Genomic DNA, 27712 nt, shown 5'->3' with positions numbered 1-27712 from the left:
AGCTCAGAACACCTGAAAAATGTATCATCATTGTGACTCAATACATTTGTTAAGTAATTCGCTAAAGGTGTACCGCAGTTACACTCACTAAGTCGAGTAAACCGATAGTGTACCAGAGATAGGACAGCCAACACATTTAGATCATTAAAGGGTCCTGCAATGTGCACCTATTAATCTTGATTCTAGTCATAAATTTACTTGATACCATTGACAAGGCAAAACCTGTGTGCCTGCTTTTACATTTATACTTTTCTGGTTGCCATATTTGTTGGATTGTTTCTTCCCATTATCCCACTGTAGCCCTTTTGCCTGTGTGCTCTTTCTCCCCTCTGAGCTTCTCCTAATATCCATCATCCTCTTCTTCCTGCTTTCTTTTTGCTCTGAAATGGTCAGGAGTGACAGGCATTAGAATTAATTACAACCCTTGAAAACATTCATGTTAATCAAAGCCAGCTGTAATTCACTGAAACAAACAGAAATTGCAGGAGGTCTCGCAGCATCTGTGGAGAGAGAACCACAGCTAACATTTCAATTCCAGTGACATTTCTTTAGATCTTCTGTCTTTTGTTTCCAGCATCCAGCATCTGCAGTTTTTAAATTTTATTTTATACAATTCACTGACATTTGTAGTAATCTGTGCACTGTGCATGTCAGTTAAATGGATCTAGGGTGGACTAATTAAGGACAGATAAATCAGTTTCAAAACTGCTTTATATATTATTTACTCATTACTTTGCTTTTGAAACATTAACATTTATAGAACAATGGCCCATGTATGAAAATTTATTGAAGGCCATTGATAAAGAAGTCATCAGCATTTTTGACTTTTGTATTGGCAATATGAAAAAGTTAGATCATGGAAACCTGACTTGAGAGACATAAGTTTTTTTTGTTTTTGAAAATTGACAGCTCCACATGAGTATAGTCGTTGACAGACTATCAGATCAAACAATGTTCATTGTTTGAAAGAACACAAGCTTAATATTCAGAAATATCCTTCCCCCAGTCATATCCTTTTACAGTCACTCAAACCTGGTGAGGTATTGTTCCTCTCATCTCATCAAGTTCTTCATCAAACTGTTTGTCTCTTCGGATTGTTGAGCAGCTTATGTAATTTTCTTTTCAGTTGTGGCAGCCTGAGGATGTCTTCAATCCTAACTTTGAATCTTTGTCCCAGTTCAGACAGCCTGGAAATTTTATCATGTGTTAACTTTGAACTAAAAAACAACCTAGTTCCTTTTGGATGGGATTTTGTGATTGGAGAGATTTGTGACAAGCTCACACAATCTTAGCATCCAGTGCAAAATACATCCGTAGTAAATATACTTACAAAGTTACATTGTATAAAACTAACACAGACTGTGAGGTGGCCTATTCAGGAACTTAAACTCAACAAGGGAATAAACCATAAATGTACTGTTAAGTATAGAGGAACCTTGGGGTACATGTGTATTGATCCCTGAAAATTGCCAGGCAAGTAGCTCACTTGCCTTCTTATCCATTTTATCTATCTTCAGATATACAAGAATTGTGAAGGTGTGCAGGAAGTATATGAGCCACTAGCTCAGCCATAATTGGAGTGCTGTGCAATGTTCTGCCTGCTAGATGACAGGAATGATCTTGCTTGGAAGGGTACAGAGGAAAATTATTGCTACGCAGGAAGAAATTTTATGGAGGAGGGGTTAACTAATCTGGATTGTTTCCTCTAGAACAGAGGAAGTCAAAGGTAGCTTTTATTAAGATGTATCGGCGCTGCCTCGTGCTCCCACGAGGAAGTTGAACAGTTCATCAACTTTACTAACACCTTCCATCCCGACCTTAAATTCACCTGGACTGTCTCAGACTCCTCCCTCCCCTTCCTGGACCTTTCCATCTCTATCTCGGGCAACCGACTCAACACAGACATCTACTATAAACCGACTGACTCCCACAGCTACCTGGACTACACCTCCTCCCACCCTGCCCCCTGCAAAAACTCCATCCCATATTCCCAATTCCTTCGTCTCCGCCGCATCTGCTCCCAGGAGGACCAGTTCCAACACCGCACAGCCCAGATGGCCTCCTTCTTCAAGGACCGCAGATTCCCCCCAGACGTGATCGACGATGCCCTCCACCGCATCTCCTCCACTTCCCGCTCCTCCGCCCTTGAGCCCCGCTCCTCCAACCGCCACCAAGACAGAACCCCACTGGTTCTCACCTACCACCCCACCAACCTCCGCATACAACGTATCATCCGCCGTCACTTCCGCCACCTCCAAACATACCCACCACCAAGGATGTATTTCCCTCCCTTCCCCTATCAGCGTTCCGCAAGGACCACTCCCTTTGTGACTCCCTCGTCAGATCCACACCCCCCACCAACCCAACCTCCACCCCCGGCACTTTCCCCTGCAACCGCAGGAAATGTAAAACTTGCGCCCACACCTCCACACTCACTTCCCTCCAAGGCCCCAAGGGATCCTTCCATATCCGCCACAAGTTCACCTGTACCTCCACACACATCATCTATTGCATCCGCTGCACCCGATGTGGCCTCCTCTATATTGGGGAGACAGGCCGCTTACTTGCGGAACGCTTCAGAGAACACCTCTGGGCCGCCCGGACCAACCAAACCAACCACCCCGTGGCTCAACACTTTAACTCTCCCTCCCACTCCACCGAGGACATGCAGATCCTTGGACTCCTCCACCGGCAGAACATAACAACACGATGGCTGGAGGAGGAGCGCCTCATCTTCCGCCTGGGAACCCTCCAACCACAAGGTATGAATTCAGATTTCTCCAGTTTCCTCATTTCCCCTCCACCCACCTTGTCTCAGTCGGTTCCCTCAACTCAGCACCGCCCTCCTAACCTGCAATCTCCTTCCTGACCTCTCCGCCCCCACCCCACTCCGACCTATCACCCTCACCTTGACCTCCTTCCACCTATCCCACCTCCATCGCCCCTCCCCCAAGTCCCTCCTCCCTACCTTTTATCTTAGCCTGCTTGGCTACTCTCTCTCATTCCTGATGAAGGGCTTATGCTCGAAACGTCGAATTCCCTATTCCTGAGATGCTGCCTGGCCTGCTGTGCTTTGACCATCAACACATTTTCAGCTGTGATCTCCAGCATTTGCAGACCTCATTTTTTACTCTTTATTAAGATGTAGAAAATTATGAGAGGCTGTGTGGATAGGAAGGACTTGCTTTCATTAATAAGGAGATCAAGAGCCCAGGGGAATAGATTTAAAGCAATTGGCAGAATGGTTAGAGAGGAGTTGAGTGAAAATGTATCATTCAGAGCTAGTCAGGGTCTGCAGCCTGTATTCCTGATGAAGGGCTTTTGCCCGAAATGTCGATTTTACTGCTCCTCAGATGCTGCCTGAATTGCTGTGCTTTTCCAGCACCACTAATCCAGAATCTGGTTTCTGGCATCTGTAGTCATTTTTTTTGCCTAGCTCCATACCAAAGAATGGGAGTGGTAAAAACTCATCTTATGAAAAAAAATTACTCTTAATCATTTGAGATGCAGTGACCTATTAAGAAGAGACATTAGGTGTGATGACAATCTGGTACGGATACAATGGGAAAAATGGTCTGTTTGTGTCTTAAGTGCCCTCTTGGTTTTAATTTATAAATGGACAAAGCAGCTGAAGAAATTCTGGTTTTCCTCTTCCAAGTACTATATCATTGTTTAATACCTTGATGCTAATGCTCCTTTTGTTGACAAATGGGAGGGGAGAAGGGGTTTTTATTTTAATGTGTTCCTGATGAGCTTTCTGTAACCACATTTCAGGGAACTGCCCTCATCCGGGTCCCTTGTTTTTCAATCCACTTAGGAAGGAATTCCTCGAAATATTATGGGATGTGGAAGGTACAATTTCACAAATTAGATTCTGACAGGAATAGTTTTCTTTGACCGGTAGAATCAACGTGGAAAATAATTCAGTTCACTTAGTTTCCAGATTCACTTTCATTGTTCCCATCTGCACACCATCAAAGGAAATGATCGTCCTTCAACATTAAATATGAAATACGCACAAAGCAGAAGCATTAGTGTCAGAAGGAGTGAAAAGCTAGTTTGTAAGAAGTAAGTTCAAATAAACTGTGTTAGTCAAACGTTATTATATTCCTCCTATGGCCCAGCTAATGAGGAATGCTAATAACCTAAATAAAGAACCTTACTAAATAGAATTTTAATAAAGAGTGGGTCAAACCAATCTCCAGGGCTATTTTCTCCTCACTAATTTGAAATAAAAAGTTTGACTGAAAAGATAAAGCAGAATTATAAGAAAGTTTAAAAAAAAACTCTTGATGAGATGATTTGTGCTTTTTTGAATAAAATCAAGCATGCCTGCAGAGCAAGTGTATGACAGAATTAGCGATGCTGAGAGCGTGATGCTGGAAAAGCACAGCAGGTTAGGCATTATCCGAGAAGCAGGTGAATCAACATTTTGGGCATAAGCTCTTCATCAGGAAGGGCTAACGAAGGGGCTTTGCCTGAAATGTCGACTCTGCTTTTCGATGTTGCCTGACCTGCTGTGTATGTCCAGCACCACATTCTTGACTCTTATCTCCAGCATCTGCAATCCTCACTTACTCCTAGAGTTACCAGTGCTGTTGCCCTTTGTATCACCCTGGTAGACAGGCAGGAGGTGGGGCGAACACAGCAAAACAGGCAGAATCAGGAGGTGGAGAAGTCAACATTTCAGGTGTAACCCTTCTTCAGGGTGTAACCCTTTTGTGTCACCCTAGACAACTCCAGCTAGTCCAATTTTTCTTCACAGCCCTGACAACATCCTCTCACATCTTCTCCAGAGTTTCTCCAGCATCCATTCTATTCTATCATGTAGTGATTAGAATAAATGCAGTACTCCAGCTATGACCTAACTGGGCTGGGGCAAATGATTGCAAATGCTGGAATCTGACCTGACAGCAAAACATGCTGGAGGTCATGGGGGGTCAGACAGCATCCATGGAGAGAGAGCAAGCTAAAACTTCAAGTTTAGAAGTATGTTCATCAGAGCTGATGTGAAGTGTGTGTGTGTGTGTGTGTGTGTGAAAGTTCAGATTAAGTGATTAGAATATGAGAATGGCAGAGCAATGACGCGTCCACACACCAGATTTGAAAGGACACTCAGTCCCACTGTGGTTGGGGAGAGGGAAGCGAGGCTCTGGTGACAGAGAATGTAACAAGTAAAGCTAAAAGTAAGGGAAAAAATGGAAGGGGGTTCACAATTTGAAGGTGATAAACTCACTATTAAGTCCAGAAGGTTGTAAAGTGCCTAATCTGAAGGTGAGGTGTTGTCCCTCCAGTTTGTGCTGGAATTCTCTGGAACACTGCAGCATGCCAAGGACATACAGGTGGGTCTTGCAAGCAGAACACTGTGTTAAAATGACCAGCTCCAGGAAGGTTGGGGTTATGCTTGCGTACAGACTGGAGGGACTCCATAAAGCGATCACCCAGTCTGTATATGGCTTCCCCAGTTAGAGTAGGCCCCATTGGGTGCAATGAATACAATACACAAGATTGGAAGAGGTGCAGGTGAAATGTTGCTTTACCTGGAAAAATTGTTTAGGCCCTTGGATGGGGAGCAGGGAGAAGGGGAAGGGGCAGGTGTTGTACCTTCTGCTGTTATATAGGAAGCTGCCATGGGAGGGTACCATGGGAAGGGAGCTGGGGCTAATGGACAAGGATGTCTGAGAGGGAACGGTTCCTGCGAAATTCAGATAGGGGAGTGAGAGGAAGATGTGTTTAGTGGGACTCTCTGTTCTTTCAAGTCTGGTAGTTAGACACATCATTATTCTGCTATTCCCATATTCTGGTCACTTAATCCGAACTATCAACATCCTTTCTCCTCCAGCACTCCACACCCCACCACCCTGCCCATTCACATCCTCCATCCCCAAACTCGAGCATAAATGCTGCCCCCTCCACTCTTCAGTTCTGATAAAAAGTCAAATTGACACAAAATGTTAACTTTCTCTTTCTCTATGGATTCTGTCTGACCCGCTGTGATCTCCAGCATTTGTTGTTTTCAGAATGGCCTATGGGTGGCATGGTGGCACAGTGGTTAGCACTGCTGCCTCACAGTACCAGAGACCGGCGTTCAATTCCTGCCTCAGGCGACTCCCTGTGTGGAGTTTTCACATTCTCCCCATGCCTGCTCCGAGTTACCCCCACATCCAATGATGTGCAGGTTAGGTATGGGGAATGGGTGGGGGTGGGTTGTGGGTCGGTGTGGACTTGTTGGGCCGAAGGGCCTGTTTCCACATTGTAGGTCATCTAATCATCATTCACTACTCCAGCCTAAGTCCTCTGCTTTTGTTGGGAATTTTGAGTTATTTTCATAAGTTCTGAAGAAGGGTCACTGCATCTGCAATGTTAACTCTGATTTCTCTCCACAGATGCTGCCAGACCTGCTGCATTTTTCCAACAATTTCTGTTTTTGTTCCTTGCTTTTATACTCTGTACGTCTGCTAATAAAAGCAATTATCCCACTTGACACCTTCAACTACCCACTCGTTACCTTAAATGTCCTTATATAGACACCAAGTTCCCTTTGATCTTCAGCGCTTTTCAAGGTCCGATCAATCATTGTGTAATTCCTTGTCTTGTCAGTACTCCCCAAGTGTATCATCTCACACTTTTCAGTGTTAAATTCCATCCTTCACTGCTCTGCCTGTCTGGTGATCCATTGACTTCCTCCAGTTTACGGCGATCCTCCTCATTGTTTACCACCCGACCAATTTTCATGTCATCTGCAATCTTCTTGTTCATAGCCCTGACATTTAAATCCAAATCATTAATGTACATCACAAATTGTAAAGGTCCTTGCTGAACCCATAGTGGAAACTATTTTCCAAACGCAGACATCTTTCAACCATTACCCCTTGCTTCCTTCCTCTCAGCCAGTTTTGGATCCAACATGCCACTTTGCCTTGGATTACATTTTTTTTTACTTCTTAAAATAATCCACCACAGGGAATCTTACCAGGTCAGGTCAAGTTGGCACCTAACATTTTGAAATCTACAGTCTTCATTCAGGTGGTGGTAGAGGGGAGGTTGGCTGAGATCCATTCATCTTCTTTCAGCAGAGTTTCGTTATGTCTGATGGCCATGGTGAGCAGAAAGATGGGTTGGAGAAAAGCATTCGCCCTCTTGTTGACATTCCATCCTCAAACAAAAAAATGTCTGAGTTTCCCAAATCTGTGAATGTACATATTTAAGATTTTTTAAATGAACTGCAGAATTAAATTCAGCAGCTTCCAGTCTTATAAAGTCCTGTGTAAACCCATCAGAGTGTAAATTTTAATGGATGCCACAAACAGGGAGAGACATAGTGAAAGGTAATCAGATGGGTGGCTATTTCTCCCTTCTCAGCAAAGTTTCCCTCACGCAGACTTTTTGTTTTATACTTCATGTCCACATAAACAAGGTGATGAAAAGCTAGTTTCAGCTGTACTGAGGAGAAAGAGTGGGACTGAATGCTCTCATGTACTCGTATGTATTGAGTATTAGCATCCTGTGAAGTCAGAGGGCAACTTCACCGGTTCAATTCCCACATCAATTGATGTCACTATGAAGGTTCCTCCTTCTCAATCTTGTCCCTCACCTGAGGCTTGGTGACATTCAGGTTAAATCATCACCAATGGTCTTCTCTCTTCCTGTCGTAGGTCAATGGACTGCTTGGACTACGGCAATTTTCTTTTTCTTTTTCTTGTTTATTTTCTACCCGGAAGTGTTATCACATGCAACTGAACAACCTTCCCACAAACAAAATCACCATAACTTATGAATTGTTTAAGAAAAAAACAAAACAAAAACCATGGAAGCCAAAGGCTCAGTGGTTAACAGCACCAGGGACTCAGGTTCAATTCCAGCCTTGGGCAACTCTCTGTGTGGAGTTTGCATGTTCTCAATGGCTCTATTTGGGTTTCCTCCAAATATCCTGGTTTCTTCCTGTAGTGCAGGTTAGGTTAATTGATTAATCATTGCTAAATTTCCCTGTGGTGAGCAGGCTAGGTTGGTTTACAGTGGTAAATGTGGGGATAGAATGGGATGCTGTTTGTGCCAATTCCCCAAACTCGAGATCAATTGGCTTCTATCTGTACTGTAGGAACACTGGATGCTCCATCTACAAGGATGTTGTGAAACTTGTAAGGGTTCAGAAAAGATTGACAAGGATACTGCCAGGGAGGGAGGATTTGAGCTGTGGGGAGAGGCTGAACAAGTTGGGGCTATTTTCCTGGAGCATCGGAAGCTGAGAGTGGTATTATGCAGGTTTATAAAATCAGGAGGAGCATTGATATAACTGTTCTTGCATAATACAATACAATTGATGCAGTCAATGCAGAGTGACAAGGCACTAAGCAAACCATCATGCTGATTAAGGAGCATCACTCCGAAAGCTAGTGTGCTTCCAATTAAACCTGTTGGACTATAACCTGGTATTGTATGATTTTAAACATCATGCTGTAGTGGTCTTCACTTTTCTGAGGGAAAAGGTGCATTGATAAGGTAACTAGGCAAAGTCTTTTCCCTGGTTTGGGGGACTCCAGAACTAGAGGGTTTTAGGTGAGGGGGGGGAAACATTTAAAAGAGACCGAAGGGGCAACCTTTTCATGCAGAGGGTGGTGCATGTATGGAATGAGTTGCCAGAGGAAGTGGTGGAGGCTGGTACAAACACAACATTTCAAAGACACCTGAATGGGTATGTGAATAGGAAGGGTTTAGAGGGATATGAGCCAAATGATGGCAAATGGGAATGGACTATTTTACAATATCTGGTTGGCACAGATGAGTTGGAACAAAGGGTCTATTTCTGTGTTGTACAGCTCTATGACTCTAAAACTGCTAATCACTGTGTTGCAGATAAAGGAAGGCACTCCCCTCTCTCTGTGCTGCAAACCAGAGTTGAAAAACAACCTTAAAATGAACAAACTTCTATCTGTAACAAAACTGTAAAAACCTTGAATATCATCTATTCTGTGTCATTGCTATTGTTAACAATACAACACAATAGCTACCCAGTGCTGAACTCTTAGTTCTCCATAAACAATTCATCGATGATTTTTTAAAAAATTTTTATCCTTTTGGATTCATCTCACTTTGAGCGTGTGTGCACGTGTTAAGTTGCTAATCTTTTTCTATATTTGAGAAATAAAATGACCTTTTGTTAATTCAAGACAGCCTGGATAAATTGGCTACTTTGAAAACACAAGGTCATTTTGGACTGGGAGAAAGTTATCGACAGGGGTAAGATCTTTTCTAAATAATTGTTTTTGTTGCAACGAACAAAGAAGGTGGATGAATAACCAAGGTAAGCTACTTCATCACTCCTCACTGAAGAGCTTGACTGTTTACGGTGTCCCAGCTGGAGCTGTAAGAAGTTGGTAACATCCTCCAGGTTCTCATCTACATTTCCTGATGTCCAGGACCTGGGATGGAATATTGCCTTTGCTTCTACACATCTAATGACACACTGCCACAGCATTATACTCTCTGCATGAGGACCAGTGATCTTTTAAACAACTGGCTAGGTTCCCAAGACAAAGTGAAGACCACTACAGCACAATGGTTTGCTTAGTGCCTTGTCACTTTGTATAGACTGCATCAATTGTATTGTACTGTATAGGAACAGTCATACATTGCTACTTCATACCAATGCAATCTTCAGCCCAAGGGAGAACCTGCTGAAATTGTTGTGTTCAACATAATACAATGCTTCACATTTTACTGAATGGGAACAAAAGATATGCCAAAGTATCAGATATGGTCAAACAATGTTACTGTACATAAAAAAGAACATTTCAAACATGAGCCACCCAGGAATAGCTGAATCGTACAATGATTTGATTTAAATATTGTATCTAAATTTGTTTCAAATAAATACTAATTAATTCCCAATCCCTTATGGACGTAAATTCTGAAAATACAGAACAAAACCAAAATTGAGAAAGAATGCAGCATCAAGGGTTTTGGTCTCTTTCTCAGTCATTCTTTCATCAACAATACCTTGAACACATACAGACTCAAAATGTGACAAGTAAAATAGCAAAGTACCCCAGTCTCTGAACGAATCACATTGGACCGACATTGCCTCAAGGAAAACTGACAAGATCTGATTCACAGCTATTAAGACTAATTCACTACAGTGAGACCGCACTTTAGAAAGGTGTTTGGAGTGTTCAGAATGAGAGTTATTGGTTTTGTGCCCTCAGGTAGCGCTAAAAAAAACTCAATGAAATTTGATGATCGAAATGAGCTATTTCAGTATAAAGACTAGATCAGGATTTGACAAGCTTCAGAATCTCTCAACTGTAGACCTTTACACTACATAAGATGGTCATTCGGCCTATCGTCTGATGCCAGCTCTTCCACAGGTTTCCACTTAGTCCTACAACTCAGTTCTTTCCCTATCACTATGTAAATAGCTTCCTTTCAAGTATTGACCCAAAACACTTCTGAATGCTGAATGCTGTTACTAAATCTTGTTTCACTGCCCTATCAGGCAGTTCATTCTAGATTGTAACTTGCCGTGAAAAATATAATTCACTCGATTATAATATCGGGAAATCGCTAAGGTATTGTATATGCTAAAGTCTCTGGGTCCTGATAACAACTCCAGCACTGGTATTGAGATAGTTTGGGACTAGCCATATCCTATATCTGAACTGTTCCAGTACAGCTCCAACACTGGCAAGTTAGTACCCTTCACATCCTCCAACTTCTAATACTGAGGGAGCATGCATAAACTCCTGGGCAACATTCAATTTTGGGCATTGAAATGAGAGATAATATCAGTGCAACAAGTGCCAGGAAATGACCAACTCCAACAAGAGGAATCAAATCATCTACCCTTAACATTCAGCAATGATAAAATCCTTGGGCTTGTATTTGACTAGAAATTGAAGTGAGCCAGTTGTATAAGTACTGTAGCTACAAGAGCAGAGTCAGAGACAGGGAATTCTTCATGAGTAATTCACCTCCTTACTCCACAAAGTGTGTCCACCATCTACAAGGCACTGTTCAGGTGGTGATAGAATTCTTTCCACTGGCTTAGATGAACTCTCAATACATTCCACAAGAAAGCAGTTCATTTGATCTGTACCCAACTCACAATCATGAGTATTGATTTTCTCTACCAGCTGCCAGGTGTAAGAGAGAAATCCCTTGTTTGAGTGCACTTGGTATCAGACCAAGGAATGCAGTGTCGGAAAGGGTGGGATGCACTGAAAGCCAATCAGTGCCATAGCCAATGATGATCCCTCAATCATTCCAAACTTCTCATGGGTGCATTACCAACAGCAACCACGGCTTCAGTGGCGCCAATAGCAATGGAAAATTGTCGGTCTCTGAATGACCGGCAGCCCTGAGGAATCAGGATCTCTGCTCCTCGGGCCTTTGATCCCACCTCTAGCCACCAAAGTCCCTGGTCAATGCAATGAACCTTCTGCAAAGCCAAGCGCTTGCTTGATCACTCAACCTTCAGCTTCCAGACCCTGGCCTATGTTCCACGATAACAACACAATTTTTAAAGAGATTGCTTTTTAAAACAAAAACTTCAGTTATCATTGGGTCTCTCTACAGCAACATTGGAGGAGGCAGTACCCTAACAGTATTATCGCAAGAGTTAAGGGTGAGAGGGGAATGATTTAAAAGGGATCTAAGAGGCAACTTTTTTCACACAGAGGGTGGTATGTGTATGGAATGAGCTTTCCCCCGCCACCGCAGGAACTGTAAACCTGTGCCCACACCTCCTCCCTCACCTCTATCCAAGGCCCTAAAGGAGCCATCCACATCCATCAAAGTTTTACCTGCACATCCACTAATATCATTTATTGTATCCGTTGCTCCCGATGTGATCTCCGTAGAACGCTTGAGGGAACATCTCGGGGACACCCGCACCAATCAACCACACCATCCTGTGGCCCAACATTTCAACTCCCCCTCCCACTCTGCTGAGGACATGGAGGTCCTGGGCTCCTTCACCGTCGTGCCTTCACCACCAGATGCCTGGAGGAAGAATGCCTCATCTTCCGCCTCGGAACACTTCAACCCCAGGGCATCAATGTGGACTTCAAAAGTTTCCTCATTTTCCCTTCCCCTACCTCACCTTAGTTCCAAACTTCCAGCTCAGCACTGTCCCCATGACTTGTCCGGACTTGTCCTACCTGCCTATCTTCTTTTCCACCTATCCACTCCACCCTCTCCTCCCTGACCTATCACCTTCATCCCCTCCCCCACTCACCCATTGTACTTTATGCTACTTTCTCCCCACCCCCCATCCTCCTCTAGCTTATCTCTCCACGCTTCACGCTCACTGCTTTTATTCCTGACGAAGGACTTTTGCTCGAATCGTCGATTTCGCTGCACTTTGGATGCTTCCTGAACTGCTGTGCTCTTCCAGTACCACTGATCCAGAATATGGAATGAGCTTCCAGAGAAAGTGGTGGAGGCTGGCATAATTACAACATTTAAAAGATATTTGGATGGGTATATGAATGGGAAGAGTTTAGAGGGATATGGCCTTAGGGTGGCCAAAGGGGCTAGATTAGTTCAGGCTATATGGTCAGTATGGATGAGTTGGACTGAAGAGTCTGTTTGCATGCTCTACAACTCTATGACTCTATGACCTCGCATTGACCAAGGCACCAGAAAAGACAATGGCAGAAACAGCCCTGTTGGCCCTGCGAGGTCCTCTTCACTAACTTCTGAGTGATAGTGCCAAAATTGGAAGAGCTGTCTCAAAGATCAATCAAGCAACAGCCTGAAGTAGTAATAATCATGGAGTCAATCCACCATCACTCCCTCACCACCCGACGTCTGGAGGAAGAACGCCTCATCTTCCACCTCGGAACACTTCAACCCCAGGGCATCAATGTGGACTTCAACAGTTTCCTCATTTCACCTTCCCCCACCTCACCCCAGTTCCAAACTTCCAGCTCAGCACCATCACATGACCTGTCCTATCTGCCAATCCCCCTTCCCACCTATCTGCTCCACCCTCCTCTCTGACGTATCACCTTCATCCACACCCTCATCCACCCATTGTACTCTTTTGTATCTTCTCCTCACCCCCCACTCCCCTCTCCCATTTACCTCTCCACACTGGAGGCTCCCTGCCTTCAGTCCTGATGAAGGGCTTTTGCCCAAAATGTCAATTTTCCTGCTCCTTGGATGCTGCCTGACCTGCTGTGCTTTTCGAGCACCACTATAATCTGGACTCTGATTTCCAGCATCTGCAGTCCTCACTTTTGCTTTACAGATAATGTCCCAGACACCATCATTGCCATCCCTGGATATGTTCTGTTCCACCAGCAGGACAGACCTAGCAGAGGTGGTGGCACAGTGGGATACAGTCGAGAGGGAGTTGCCCTGAGAGTCCTCAACATTGACTTTGGACCCCATGAGGCCTCATGATTTCAGGTTAGACATGGGCGAGGAAACCTCCTGCTGATTACTACATACCTTCTCCCTCAACTGATGAATCTGTAATCCTCGATGCTGAATGATACTCAGAGGAAGCACTGAGAGTAGCAAGAGTTCAAAGTGTACTCTGGGTGGGGGATTTCAACACTCTCAGCAAGAGTGCGTTGGCAGCGGTACTACTGATGGAGCTGGTTGGGTCTGAAAGGACATAATTGTTTGATTGGGTCTGCGGCAGGTGGTGAGGGAACCAACAAGAGGGAAAACATACTTGACCTCTTCCTTATCAATCTGCTAACTCCAGATGCATCCATCCATGATCAGTAAGTATCGGTAAGAGTGACCATCGCACAATGTGGAGATAAAGACCCGCCTTCACATTGAGAATGCCCTCCATCGTGTTGTGTGGCACCATCACCATGATAAATGGGGCAGACTGTGAACAGATCTAGCAACTCAAAACTGGGCAGCCATTAGGCACTTGGGCCATAAATAGCAGCAGAATTGTACTCCAGCAAATCTGTAACCTGATGGCCCAGCACAACCCCCACTCAACCATTACCATCAAGCCAGGGGATCAACCCTGATTCAAGGGAGAGTGTAGGAGGGCATGCCAGGAGCAGCACCAGGCATACCTGAAAATGAAGTGTAACCTAGTGAAGCTACTAACCAGGACTACCTGCATGCCTAACAGCATAAGCAGCAAGTGATAGACAGAGTTAAGCCATCCCACAATCGATGGATCAGATCTGAGCTCTGAAGTCCTTCCACATCCATTTGTGAATGGTGGTAGACAGTTAAACCATTTACTGGAGGATGAGGTGTACAAGTATCCCCGTCCTCAATGATGGAAGAGCCTAACACATCAGTGCAAAAGATAAGGCTGAAGCATTCACAGAAATCTCAGCCAGAAGTGCGGAGAGGGTGATCCATCTTGGGTTCCTCCAGTGCTCCCCAGCATCACAGATACCCATCTCCAGCCAATTTGGTTCACTCCACGTGACATCAGGAAATGATTGGAGACACTGGATAATGGAAAGGATCAGGGCCCTGCTGACGTTCAGGTCATAATACTGAAAACTTGTGCCCCAGAACATATGGCTCCCCTGGCCAAGCTGTTCCAGTACAGTTACAACACTGGCATCTACCCGACAATGTGGAAAACTGACTAGCTCTGTTCTGTACATAACAAGCAGGACAAACTCAGCTGGCATATTACCGCCCCATCAGTCTACTCCTGATCATCAGTAAAGTGATGGAAGGTGTCATCAAAAGTGCCATCAAGCAGCACCTGCTCAGCAGTAACTTGCTCAGAGATGTCCAGTTTAGGCTCTGCCAGGGCCACACAGCTCCTGACATCATTATAGCCTTGGTTCACACATGGAGCTGAATTCTAGAGGTGAGGTGAGAGGGACAGCCCTTAATATCAAGGCTGCATTCGGCTGACTGTGGCGTCAAGGAAAACTGTGATCCAAGGTTTTCAGGGGCAGGCTCTCCCCTGGCTGGAATCATACATGGGAGGTAGGAAGATGGTTGTGGTTCTTGGAGGTCAGTCATCTCAGCAGTCCATGTTCAAATGTAACAAGACCTGGGCAATATCCAGGCTTGGGCTGGTGAGTAGCAAATAATATGCGCTTCATACAAATGGTAAGCTATGAACATCACCAATAAGAGACAATCTAACCACCACTCTTTGACATTCATTGACCAGAAACTCAAGTGGATTCACCAGATAAACACAGTGGCTTGAAGAGCAGGTCAGAGGCGAGGAATACTGCAGCAAGTAACTCACCAACTGTCTGGCCAAAGCCTGTCCACCATCTACAATGCAGAAGTCAGGAGTGTAATGGAATGCTAAACAAAAACCAAAACAAACATGGATGCTGTTAATCAGGAACAACTTCCTCGTGACCCGAAACATTAACTTTGACTTTTCTTCTCAGATGCTGCCAGACCTGCTGAGCTTTCCCAGCAACTTCTGTCTGGATGGGTGCAGCTCCAACAACCCTCAAGAGGTTTGACACCTCCCAGTACAAAGCAGCCAACTTGATTGGCAGCACATCCTCTCCTTCAATTGGCGGTCAGTCACAGAGGTGTGTACTCTCTAGAAGATGCAGGCAGCAATTCATAAAAGATCCTCCAAACACATGACTATTTCCATCTAAAAGGACAAGGGCAGCAGGTACATGGGAGCAGCATCCCGTGCAAGTTCCCCTTGAAGCCACTCACCATCCTGACTTAGAAATATATCGCCATTCCTTCACTGTCACCGGGTCAAATTCCTGGAATTCTCTCGTTAAGGGCATTGTGGGTCTCCCTACAACAGGTGGACTGCAAGTCAGCACCTCTTTCTCAAGGGCAACTTAGGATGGGCAATAAATGCTGGCCTAGCCAGCAACACCCTCATCCTGCAAATGAATAAAAAAGTCACATGACATCTCTCTGAAATGTAAAGAATCTCCATTTTGAAAATGAGTATAATGATAAGAAACACTGTCCTTCAACTCCCTAACGCGTGAATGAGAAGTTGCTCTAAGTCTCTATTGACATTAATAATTTGACCTTAATATTCAGAGGGGGCAAAAATGAACACGGGAAGTGTTATTAATTAATTTTCTAATCCTTACAACCCATTGTTAAACAATAATTCTGCTTGCTAGTGAGCCAAAGAGTGATCCCTAACCTGTGGTTACTTCTTTTTTTTATCTCTCCTGCCTGGTTCGAGAATGGCTTGTTCCACCGTATAGTTTATGTGCTGTCTGACTGTGATGTTCTACTCCATTGTGTCTGTACATCAATAACATTTATATCCTGAGGAAGGGTCACTGGATCTGAAACATTAACTCTGATTTCTTTCCACAGAGCTTTATCATCAATTTCTGTTTTTGTTTCAACATTTGTATCCTGCTAGGAATACTGATCAATCTCATACATTACCCAGAAAATCATGGAAATGATCCCCCTGCTCGGATTAGGGGAGCAGAAGGCATCACACTACTATTCTTCGAGTATTGTCAAATCGGACATTTCCATTATTTTTGGTTCTAATTCTGGCTTAGTCAACATTTACTACTCAATGTTTCTCCTCCAGGCTGTGATGGTGAGCTGCCCTATTCTCTTGCAAAAATATGTCCCTGTTCCTGGACTTGAAACAGCACTGGAAGGGGGCACCTTCAAGGGCAATTAGAACAGCAAATAAGCAGCATAATTTCCAACAACTCTCATGTCACAGGAGCAAATAAAAAAAAGAACTGCAACCCCAATTTTAACTGACGTCTTTAACTAAGAAAAGGATGTGGGCTTAAGGTGAGTGAGCTGTGACTCAGTAAGAAACACTCTTACCCCGAAGTCAGAGGGTGGGTTCATAATCCCATTCCAGTGCAGTACTGAGAGAGTGTGAAATTGTTGAAGTCCCTACACTTTTGGATGAGATATTAAACCAAAAGACATTTGGTTTGTTTTATTTGATCTATTATTGTCACATGTACACAAGTATACTGAAAAGTTTTGTTTTGCAAGCAGTACAAGCAGATCATAGACATGTTCAAAGGCATACAAATCAGAGGGTAAGTGAACAAAGTGAGGAATACAAGTTACAGATGCAAAGAAGTTGTTGAATAGATTTAAAAGCCCCCATGGCACTATTCTTAATGTAGAGCAGTGGCATTTTCCCTCGTTTTCTGATCAATATTTATCAAAAACACCACTGAGAAGAGTCACCTTGACGTTTATCTCGTTGCTATGTTGCTATGTGGTGTGTGTGCAACAATGTGTGTGTTGCCATGCAGAATCACAGAGTGATACAACTTCTAGGAGGCAATTCCAGCCACATTTTATGTGCCAACTCTTTGTCATAGTGAGTCAATTATTCCCAAACCCTTGCACTTTCCCTGTGTTCCAACATTACAATGCTGCACATAAGCACTTAATAGACTCTAAAACATACTTGCAACGTATTGAGATCATGAGACTGGTTGTTAAAAATGCAGATTATTTTTTTGCCAACACTAGGAAACATCTAAAAACAAGTGGTGACTCAAAAAATAATCGACGAATCTTAAGCAAACTTTCAATGTCATTTTAAAGTTGTAACTGACAAAAATAAATGAAGAGACAGCAAAAAGAGCGTGGGCAATTGATAAAGGATCTATAGGCATTTTGTATAGTTAGTTAAGTGGAGATCTATGGACCTGAGATAGTCACTATTGTGGGAGGTGGTGAGATGTGAAGACGTCACCTAGCACTAGAACTGGCTCTGTCTCTGTCATTGTCATTGCTAGCTGTGTGTAACTATCCTTGCACCAGGAGGTAACACAATTCTAACTAACCATGTGTGCAGATGTTGGAATTAGATTAGATTAGATTACTTACAGTGTGGAAACAAGCCCTTCGGCTGAACAAGTCCAAACTGACCCTCCGAAGTGCAACCCACTCAGACCCATTCCCCTACATTTACCCCTTCACCTAACACTGCGGGCAATTTAGCGTGGCCAATTCACCTAACCTGCACTTTTTTGTGGATAGTGGGAGGAAACCGGAGCACCCAGAGGAAACCCACGCAGACAAGGGAAGTATGTGCAAACTCCACACAGAGAGTCACCTGAGGCGGGAATTGAACTCGGGTCTCTGGTGCTATGAGGCAGCAGTGCTAACCACTGAGCCACCCCAAATAAAACCAGAAAGACCTGGAGAATCTCAATGGGTCTGGCAGCATCTCTGAACAGACAAGCAGAGTTCGTAAAAAAGTGTCACATTAGATTCAATGTTAACTCTTGCTCTCTCTCTCTTTCCACAGATGCTTCCTGACCCTATTGAGTTTATCCAGCACTTCTGATTTTTAATTCAGATTTACAGCACTCATGATATTTTATTTTATAGAAGTTGCATTAGCTCCTTATGGTCATTGCCAGGTAAATGTGTTCATGTCTACAGATGTGGTCAACGCCAGGTACAATCGCCCTACTGTGAGCTTAGAAAAATCTATGCTAAAAATATACTGCAGCAGGTAATGGATAAAATGTTGCAATCCTATTAGAATTCCACCGCTCACAGATCTTTCCTGAGAAACCTATGATTTGTCCACACTGTCCAAGTGCTGCATCCACATTAATTTACAAGTGACTTCTTTAGTCACACACAGCCTCTGATAAAACAAAAAAAAAATGTGCATGATTAATCGGTTGTTTTTAAGACCCATTTCTGTTTAGATGTTCTCCATTTGCGAGTGGAACATGCACCTTAGTGCATTGAGTGTGCACCAAATTAAGCAAATTAACATTTGAAATAGACTACAGTGAAATTCATGATAATATTTGTGTGAAGCCACAGCTCTTTTCTGATGAGAGCACGTTTGGCTAATCTACAAAATATTCCCGTCTGTAGTCAGGCCAGTGTTGATAAGCGATTGACATCATTGAAGTAAGATCAGTAGGATGCATGAAAGATTGAATAGATAAAGACAGGAATTAACTTCCTGTATGACAGTGATGGAAAACTTCAAAATAAATGGAATTCAACATGCTGTGATTACAGATCTATTACCTCTCTCCTGAAATAGCCCAAGACTTACAATTATATTCGCTTCAAATGTACAGCTATTGTGTATTTAAAATATATCTTCCAGTTTGCTTTTCCTCCTCCTTTTCATATTTATCCCTTTCTATCCACCAGTGTTTGGGAAGTCAGACTTCAAACCTTTCCAAGTATTACAAATAACATATTTGTATCTGTCATCATTATGGTTGACAGGTTATTAGGCAAAAGAAGGTCTTTTTTGGTAATTTTCTTCTTTTTTTTCTTGTTAGTGTCAATCAGGTAGCCTCAGGGAGGAGAGGAAGAGCAGAAATGAGCAGACATGCAAGACAAAAAAGAAAGTACAGTATTTCACCAGTGTATCAGGGATGCAGTGCATATGTGACTTGGAGTGGCTCAGACCTAATTTTAATTTAGCTGCTTAATGATACAACTACATCTGAAGTCAGTTGTCTGTTCATGATATCTGTGCACTGGAGGGTTTAATTATAGCTGTTCAATTGTTCCTCATGATGCAATATCAATTCATTTTTAACATTTATTTTCCTTAAACTACTTGCATGTGATGTTGCACTATAATGGTCTTTTCCTATTAAGTAGAATTTGCAATCTGTCAAATGTTCTGAATTAAAGCAAAAATGGCAAAGCTGTGTTCAAACATATAGCACATGATGGATTCTTGACAGAACTAAACACTGCTATATGATTAAATAAAGGCATCTTTCAATGTTGTAAAGTTTTGTCTCATATCTTAATATTTTTACTCAAATTGTACATACCATTTTAGGGTTTGTTATGATTCACACAAGATTTGAAGGTCACATGAAATAAACTGTGTTCAAAATGAATTTGAAAATCAACACAACAGGAACAGAAGGTAAAAGAGCCAAGGGGATTTTGCATGCCTCAGCCTGCTTCATTGAGTACAACACTGAGGCTTACATATTGCCTCTGACTCACATTGTCAAAGAAATTTCAGATTATTGATTGCTTCCCAATATCATATCTTACAATGTTCACTAATCGCTTTTTCTCCTTTATTTAAAACTCTTGTCTATCAATCCATCTGCCAACTTCAGTTTTTCTCCAAATTATTGTCTCTCAGCAACCTTTTATGGACAGCAAGTTTCAAATCTCTGTTACCATTTATTTGGGGAAGTGGAGCTGTTGTGGAAATGTCACTGGACTGGTAATCCACAGTCAAAGGCTAATGCTCTGGGAATGTGGGTTCAAATCCCATGCTGGCAGGTAGTGGAAATTTGAATCCAATACTAAATGTTAACCATGGAGTGATTGTTGTAAAAATCCACCTGATTCATTAATGCCCTATAGAGTAAAGAAATCTGTCTTGATGAGGGGATAGTATTTTCTTTTTGAATGAATGATTTATTGGCACTTATATCTTGGGAGATACAGTGCAAAGTGTTCTGTTGCTGCAATCTGGCACCATTTTGAGGTACAAAAGAATGAAAAAAATAAATAATGTTTATCTCATTGGCTGGTATCCAAAACACTGCTCCAGGACGTCTGTAAGGTCCCAGCTCTGGGTCTATTGCAGCCAGAAATTCCTGACCTGTCATTACTGCTCCCTTCCAGGAGTCCACCCATTGAGCCTACAAGCCAGGAGTCATCACTGACAGGAGTTAAGAACTGATGGCCATCACGATCCATGTATGGAAGTCCTGATCTAGAATTTGAAGACATTTTGAGTGATTTGAAAAAATTGCTTTATGCGTTCATTACATTCAGGTTCATTAAGCCAGTTAAGATTTGAGGAGAGATTATACAAATTAGGCCTGTTTTCTATCGAAATTAGAAGGCTAAGGGGAGATCTGATTGAAGTTTTCAAGAAATTTAAATGAAAGACAGGGTATAAGATAAAGTATTTCCACTTGTTAAAGATTCTAGAACTAGGGGCATCGTCTGAGAATTAGGGCCAGACCATTCTGGAGAGATGTTAGGAAGCACTTCTACATAAAAAGGGTGAGAGAGATTTGGAACACTCTCCCACAAATAGCAGTGGGTGCTGGATAAGATTGTAAGTTTTCAACCTGAGATGAATAAATTTTCTTCAGTAAAGGTATGAAGTGATGTGGGTAAAGCACAGGTATATGGAGTTAGGCCACAGATTAGCCATGATCTCACTGAATGGCAGGACAGGCTCAAGGATCAGAATGACCTGTTCCCATTCTTGTTTTCCATTGGTATGTAATTGAAAATAGCGCAAAAGAAATACTTGGAGTCAAGGACGAATTCGACTCAAACAAAGAAGGATTGATAAATAAAGGTTACACTTTAGACTGAAAGTGGTTCAGATAGGAGCTGGGTAAAAAATAATGTTTTCCCAAATATGTTGGGACCAGATCCTTTTCAAGGTAATGACAAGTCCATGTTGCCTGCCAGACCCCAGTGTGATGAAATACACAAAAACCATTGAGATTTCAGACTTAATACAATGTCACAATGAAAAACGAGATTGCACTGAGAGTCATGTTTCATTAATGGAGATATGTACCAAGTCAGATTTGTTTGCATTTACATTGTGAAGCTAAAGAGATGATCTCAATGTTGTGAGTAAAGTGAAAGCTTCAAAGTCAACCATAAAGATACTTTTTAGGATGCCTAAAGGGCACTAAAATCCAGGTCAAGCTTTTGCATCAGGTCAATCTGATGAGGAAGGTCCTCAGAAACAGCAGAAAGAAATAGTTAAAAATCGCACGATCATTCTGTACTGGGAATGCTAAGGAGGTTTTCAAAGGGATCCAGACCACAGTGACTGAATCAAAAAAATCTCTCAGTCAGAAATTTGGGTGCTCCCAATATGGCAGTCACCAACCGTTTGAATGCTCCCTAATTCCGTCAAAATCCCCTACCTGTGGGAAGATTAGTATATTGAGATGGTGTGCAGTAGATTAGCAATGATGCTGCAGACCATGATAAAACTCCAAGTTGCAGCTATGCATCAGGTGGAGTTTTATTTGGCCAAAAGCTGGTTTGAAAGTTTTGAGTTGTTATGACAGATGTGTAACAGTATTTGATGTTTTTGAGCAGGACGATGAGTATTATATTCAGTCAGAGAGCGAGCTGCAGTGTATGAGAAGGAAAACAGCCATGATATAATCCCAGAGTCCACTGTCATATTTATCCAATTATGACTATGCCTGTTATTGTGGAAGGAGAATACAAGAATCCTCTGAGTCACATTATATTACACAAGACTGGGTGAAACTAACTAATTATTCCAATAACAGTATTCCAGTGTTCTTTCAAAGAGGTGACCAAGTGTGTGATGAAAGCAATGCTTTTGATATAGTCTACTTGGACCTCAGCAAAGCTTTTGATAAGGTCCCATGTGTGAGACCGATAGTAAAAGTTAATTGATGACAAATTGAATCCCCAGTTGATTGAGTGGCAAAAGCAGAAGGTGATGATTGAGGGGTATTTTTCTGACTGGAAGTCTGTATCTATTGGGTCCCACAGGATTCAATATTGGGGTACTTGCTGTCTGTGGTTTATATAAATGATTTTGACTTGAATGTTGAAGGATTGATTAGCAGTAAATTTAAAGATGACACAAAAATTGGTGGAGTGGTAAATAGTGAAGGGGATAATGTTAGACTACAAGATTATATAGATGGTCTGGTCAGATGAACTGATCAGTGGCAAATGGGAATTCAATCTAGATAAATATGAGGTGATGCAATTGCACAAGAAAAACAAGGTGTGGGAATATATGATGAACAGTCGGACCATGGAAGCAGCATGGACCAGTGAGACTTTGATGTGCATGTCCCATAAGGTATCAGGATAGGTGTTGAAAAGCACGGTGCTAGCAAAGCACAGCAGGTCAGGCAGCATCTGAAGAACAGGAGAGTCAATGTTTTAGGCATAAGGCCTTCATCAGGACAGGTGGCTAAACAATTAAAAGAGCTATTGTATACGCACCTTTATTAGTCCAGGCATAGCGTTTAAGGGCAGGGAGGTGCTGCTGGAATTGTCTAAAATATTGGTTAGGACACAAGTAGGGTATTGTGTGCAGCTCTGGAGTCCATATAATAAGAAGGATATGATTTATCAGGATGTTGCCTTCACTGGAGAGTTTCAATTATGAAGAGAAATTGAGCAGACAGGGGTTGTTTTCCCCAGAGCAGAGGAGATGTATAAAATTATGAGGGCTATTGATAGTGTAGACAGGAAGAACTGTTTCCCCTTGATGAAGGGATGAATAATCGGGAATATAGATTGAAGGTAAGGAGCAGAATATTTAGAGGAGATGTAAGGCAAATCTTTTCATCCAGAGGATGGTGGAGATCTGTAACTCACTGCCTGTAAGTGAGGTGGAGGTGAAAGTCTCCAATGGTGAAGAAGCATTTAGAAGAAGCATTTGTGTAACCACAGCATACAAGTGCTGGAAATGGAATTAGAATAGTTAGGTATTGTTTTTAACGAGGGTAGACGTGATGGGATGAAGGGCTTCTTTCTTTGTTCTATGACTCTGTGGCAGCAGGGATTAGTAAGAGTACGTCTATTATTGAAGAAGTATGGCCAAATGATAAAATACCACAATGGCTAAAATCAAGATACAAGGCAATGTGCAGCCAATATTTTGCAAGACCATAGATACCTTTGAAATCATGAAGTAAAGAATTGGTGGGATGAAGGTTAACATAGCAATATCATTGTTATTATTTGGGATTTGGGAAAGGATTGGAGGAGGCAATACAGACAAAATCTTACCAATCTTAAGGGTTTTGAAGGAGATTTGAGGATTCCTATATCTAGATCTTCAAAGTCCTGAAGAGATAGTGATAAAGTACCGAGCAAAGCATATGGAATATTGGGTTTTGTAAATAGAGGTACTGAATGCAAAAGCAGGAATGTCATCTCTAAGATTTATAAAACTCAAGTTAGACCAGAGGTCCGTCTGATCCTCACACAAATGAAGAATATGAGAATCATTGAGAAGGATGAGGATATTCAATAAGAACACCATCACCTACCTGTCCATGAGTTTTTAATAATTTCTGTACTCAGTCCCCTCAATCTCTCTGCATGTCTGGTAATCCTCTGTTCTTCTCATTTAGAAAATGTTTAAATCTTTTATCTTAAATTCAAACTGGATGGTAATCACAATTACCCTTACAATTTCCTCACCTATTTCTTTCAATAACCTGGGCTGGAAATGATTAAATCAAAGAGATTTGTTTAATCTCATTATATCTTCTGTATTATTGCCTCATATTAAATATAATATCTTCCTCTCTTTGATTTATATTTAGTTTCCCTTATGCCTCTGCTACCTTATCTCCCAGCTCTACTGTGAATTCAAGTAAGTATTTAAATAGAAAGACATTTGCAAACTTTTAGTTGTAAAATCAGCTACATCTGACTTTTGTTTCATCATTACTCTTAGCTCGCTGTTTTTAATCTTTGCACACTTGTAAAATTCTTCATTGTTGTTGACATCTTCCAGAAGTTATTTCTTTTTTTCTTGCTTTGTCTCTTTCATATTTCTTGTGTCCCTTTGCAATTCCTCCAATCATTGCTGTCATTTGCATTAATTCATGTGCTGTCACTTGATCTTATATTATTTCTCATTTCTCCTTTTAGACCAAGGATATTCAATACAAGTCCAACCTTTGCCTTTTGGCAGCACATAGTTTGTGTTAATGGAAATTAAATATTATTTTAATTCATGGACATTTGACATTTGACAGTCCAATGTTTCACATTCTATGATTCTTCTTTGCTCTATGCTCCAGTAAGGTAACACTTGTTTGTTATTTTAAATATCAAATGTGTATATTTATTTCATCATAAGCAATATGTTTCAGTATTGCTGTGTTCATAGATCATCATAGAATTATATTCTACTAAATATTCTCTTATTTCTCAATTTCAACTGTGGTTCACTCATTAATGGTTTTGCCCAGTCCACAAGGGGTCAATGTCAGCTTTATCCAATCAAAGCTCAACTTTGGTAAATTTAAAACCTTGGCTAATTGCTGTTTCTTCATTTTACCAAACATAGTTTGAGATCTCAAATTCAATTATGCCATTTCTGTTCACCGGTTGTTAATGTCCCTTTGTTGTTAGATTATTAACTAATACAGTATTTTTCATCGATAAACCTGATGAGGCATGTTTTTTTCTGCTAATAAGCTGCTAATAAGAAAGTAGACAGAAAGTTAAGGGAGAGCAGAGATGAAAAGAAAGAAAGCTAGGGCAATTAGTGACTGCTGTTCTTTAATTTTAGTGCTACATATGTGGTGATAGAGATATTAATAAAATTCACGGATAAGGTCCTTAAGTGTCTTATTCCACAGTCATCATTTAAAAGAAATCAGCAGTTAGTGAAGGATTTTGTATCATTACTCAAGGGATGATATTGGTTTCTGTTTAACATTCATTTCTGCCGATTAAACAAAATTACCAGAGTCATAGAAGAGGCTGACATGTTGCCTGTGGTGCAATAAAATTATACATTTGACATTTGTAATAATGAACAAGAGTTAAATAACTGGAACAGAGAGCAAAGGAAGCAGCATAGAATGTGAAACATCGGGCTGCTAAAAGTCAAAGACCTGTGATTTTAAAACCTACTTCAATTCCACTGTTAACCAGACCATGTTCAGAATAATATAACCTTCAGCAAAAGCCACAAAGTAGCAATACCACTTTTGCCTGAGCTAATGGCCTCAATATTCTTCCTTTTGTATCAATGTGAGGAATGACCTTTGGAAAATCCCAAAAGTCATTGTCCATTTTTAGTGCAATTTTACTTTTCTAATGAAGTAGCACGTGGAATTCTCAACAGAGAATTTGATGGGAAAGCCAGTTGGTCGCAAACCTATTAATAAGTCTAATGAAGACTCTGTGCCCGGAAGCATGCCTGAATAATAAGGTAACTTTAACGTGACTTGACAAGGGTTTATTGACCTAAAACACTGGGGGTAATTCGATTCTAATCATCAAGTAAGAAGCTCACATGAATGTTGATTTTATACTTAGCCAATCTGGCTCTATTAGTCAGGATCAGGAACTAATGCTTTTTTGCATCAACCCAATTTTCCACTCCAGGGGATGCAATGAGTTTAGACTCATGGTGCCTCTATCTCTAGACTTGACAATCTGGGTTCAAGTCTCACCTTCTCGGTAGTGTGTCCATTAATTAATTAATCTGTGTTTTTGTCTCAATGAATACTATTTAGCAATGTGCAATAATTGTTCCACTGGATCCAATGAATTTGCCTTTCAGAAACAAAACAGAAATTGCTGAAGAAGCTCAGCAGGTCTGGCAGCATCTATGAAGAGAAATCAGAGGTAATATTTCGAGTCTAGTGACTCTGCCTCAGAACTGCTGAACTTTTCCAGCAATTTCTGTTTTTGTTTCTGATTTATGACATCTGCAATGTCATCTACTGCATCCTTTGCACCCGGTGTGGTCCACTCTACATCAGGGAGAGAGGAGGCCTTCTTGTAGATTGTTTCAGAGAATGTCTCTGGGGCACCTGCACCCCCCAACCCCACTGACCCGTGGCTAAACACTTCAACTCCTTCCCCCACCATTCCGTCAATGACAGGCAAGTTCTGGGTCTCCTCCACCGCCAAGCCGTCATCACCCGACACCCGGAGGAGGAACATCTCATATTTTGCTATGGGACTCTGTAACCACACGGAATAAATGTGGATTCCAACAGCTTCATCATTTCCCCTTCCGCTACACTATCCAAACCTCCAACTCGGCACCGCCCTCCGGACCTGTCCATCACTCCCACTCTGACCTATTACCTTTTTTCTCACCTTCATCCACCACCGCTTTCCCAGCTACCTTCTCCCCCATCCACAACCCCCTCCCAGTTATCTCCCAGCCCTAGCCTACAACGCTCATTCCTGATAATGAGCTTTTGCCCAAAACGTTGATTCTCCTACTCATTGGATGCTGCCTGACCTGCTGTGCTTTTCCAGCACCACACTCTTGACCCTGAGCTCCTGCATCCACAGTCCTCACTTTCTCCTTATGACATTTGCAGTTCTTTTGAAATTTACCTTTCAAATACATTTGGTAAAATTCACCGATATGATGATTCTTTCTTCACAAATATGGCCTGACCTCCTGAGTATTTCTAATTTGAATTCAGATTTCAAGCATCTGCAGTATTTTGGTTTTCCTTTGATTTATGAAAATCTAATTCTGCATTACTCAGACCTACACATGTTGTGCCATGATTAACAGGCTGGTTGAAGTTCCAGGTGTATGTTTGCTGAAAGGTTATGCATAAGCTGTTTCACTGGTAATAGAAGAAAAATACAATGGTGCTTCAGGCAAAGAATGTTCCTGGTACCCTTGTGTTCTGATGGAAGCCCTACTTTCAATTAAAATGACTCCCAGTCGGAAAAGGAGTTCACTTTTATCTCTGTCAACTTGTGGTCTACCTAATTAACTGGTTTCTACAGAATGGTGTGAGACTATTTTAGAGACATCCTGGTGTGAAACAGAATGAGCACTAACCATCATAATCTGCAGAATATAGAACATTTCACACAAAACGTACATCACTTGATTCAACAGAAGCATTAAAAAAGCTGGGAATTTATGGTATCCCATAATACTGGATGCTACCAAAGAGAATGAGCACTGAAACTTATGGTTTAATAATGAACATTCAATCTATTCCTACTGTTACCACAACCTTTATGTGCCCCTTGCTGGTTTACTGAGTTTCATAACGAACTTCCTCAGGTTCAATGGAACCATCTCAAATTCCTA

Source organism: Hemiscyllium ocellatum, chromosome 34 (genome assembly GCF_020745735.1).
Source record: "Hemiscyllium ocellatum isolate sHemOce1 chromosome 34, sHemOce1.pat.X.cur, whole genome shotgun sequence".
Classification (NCBI taxonomy): Eukaryota; Metazoa; Chordata; class Chondrichthyes; order Orectolobiformes; family Hemiscylliidae; genus Hemiscyllium; species Hemiscyllium ocellatum.
The sequence above is the reverse complement of the archived record's forward strand: the minus strand, read 5'-3'. Positions refer to the sequence as shown.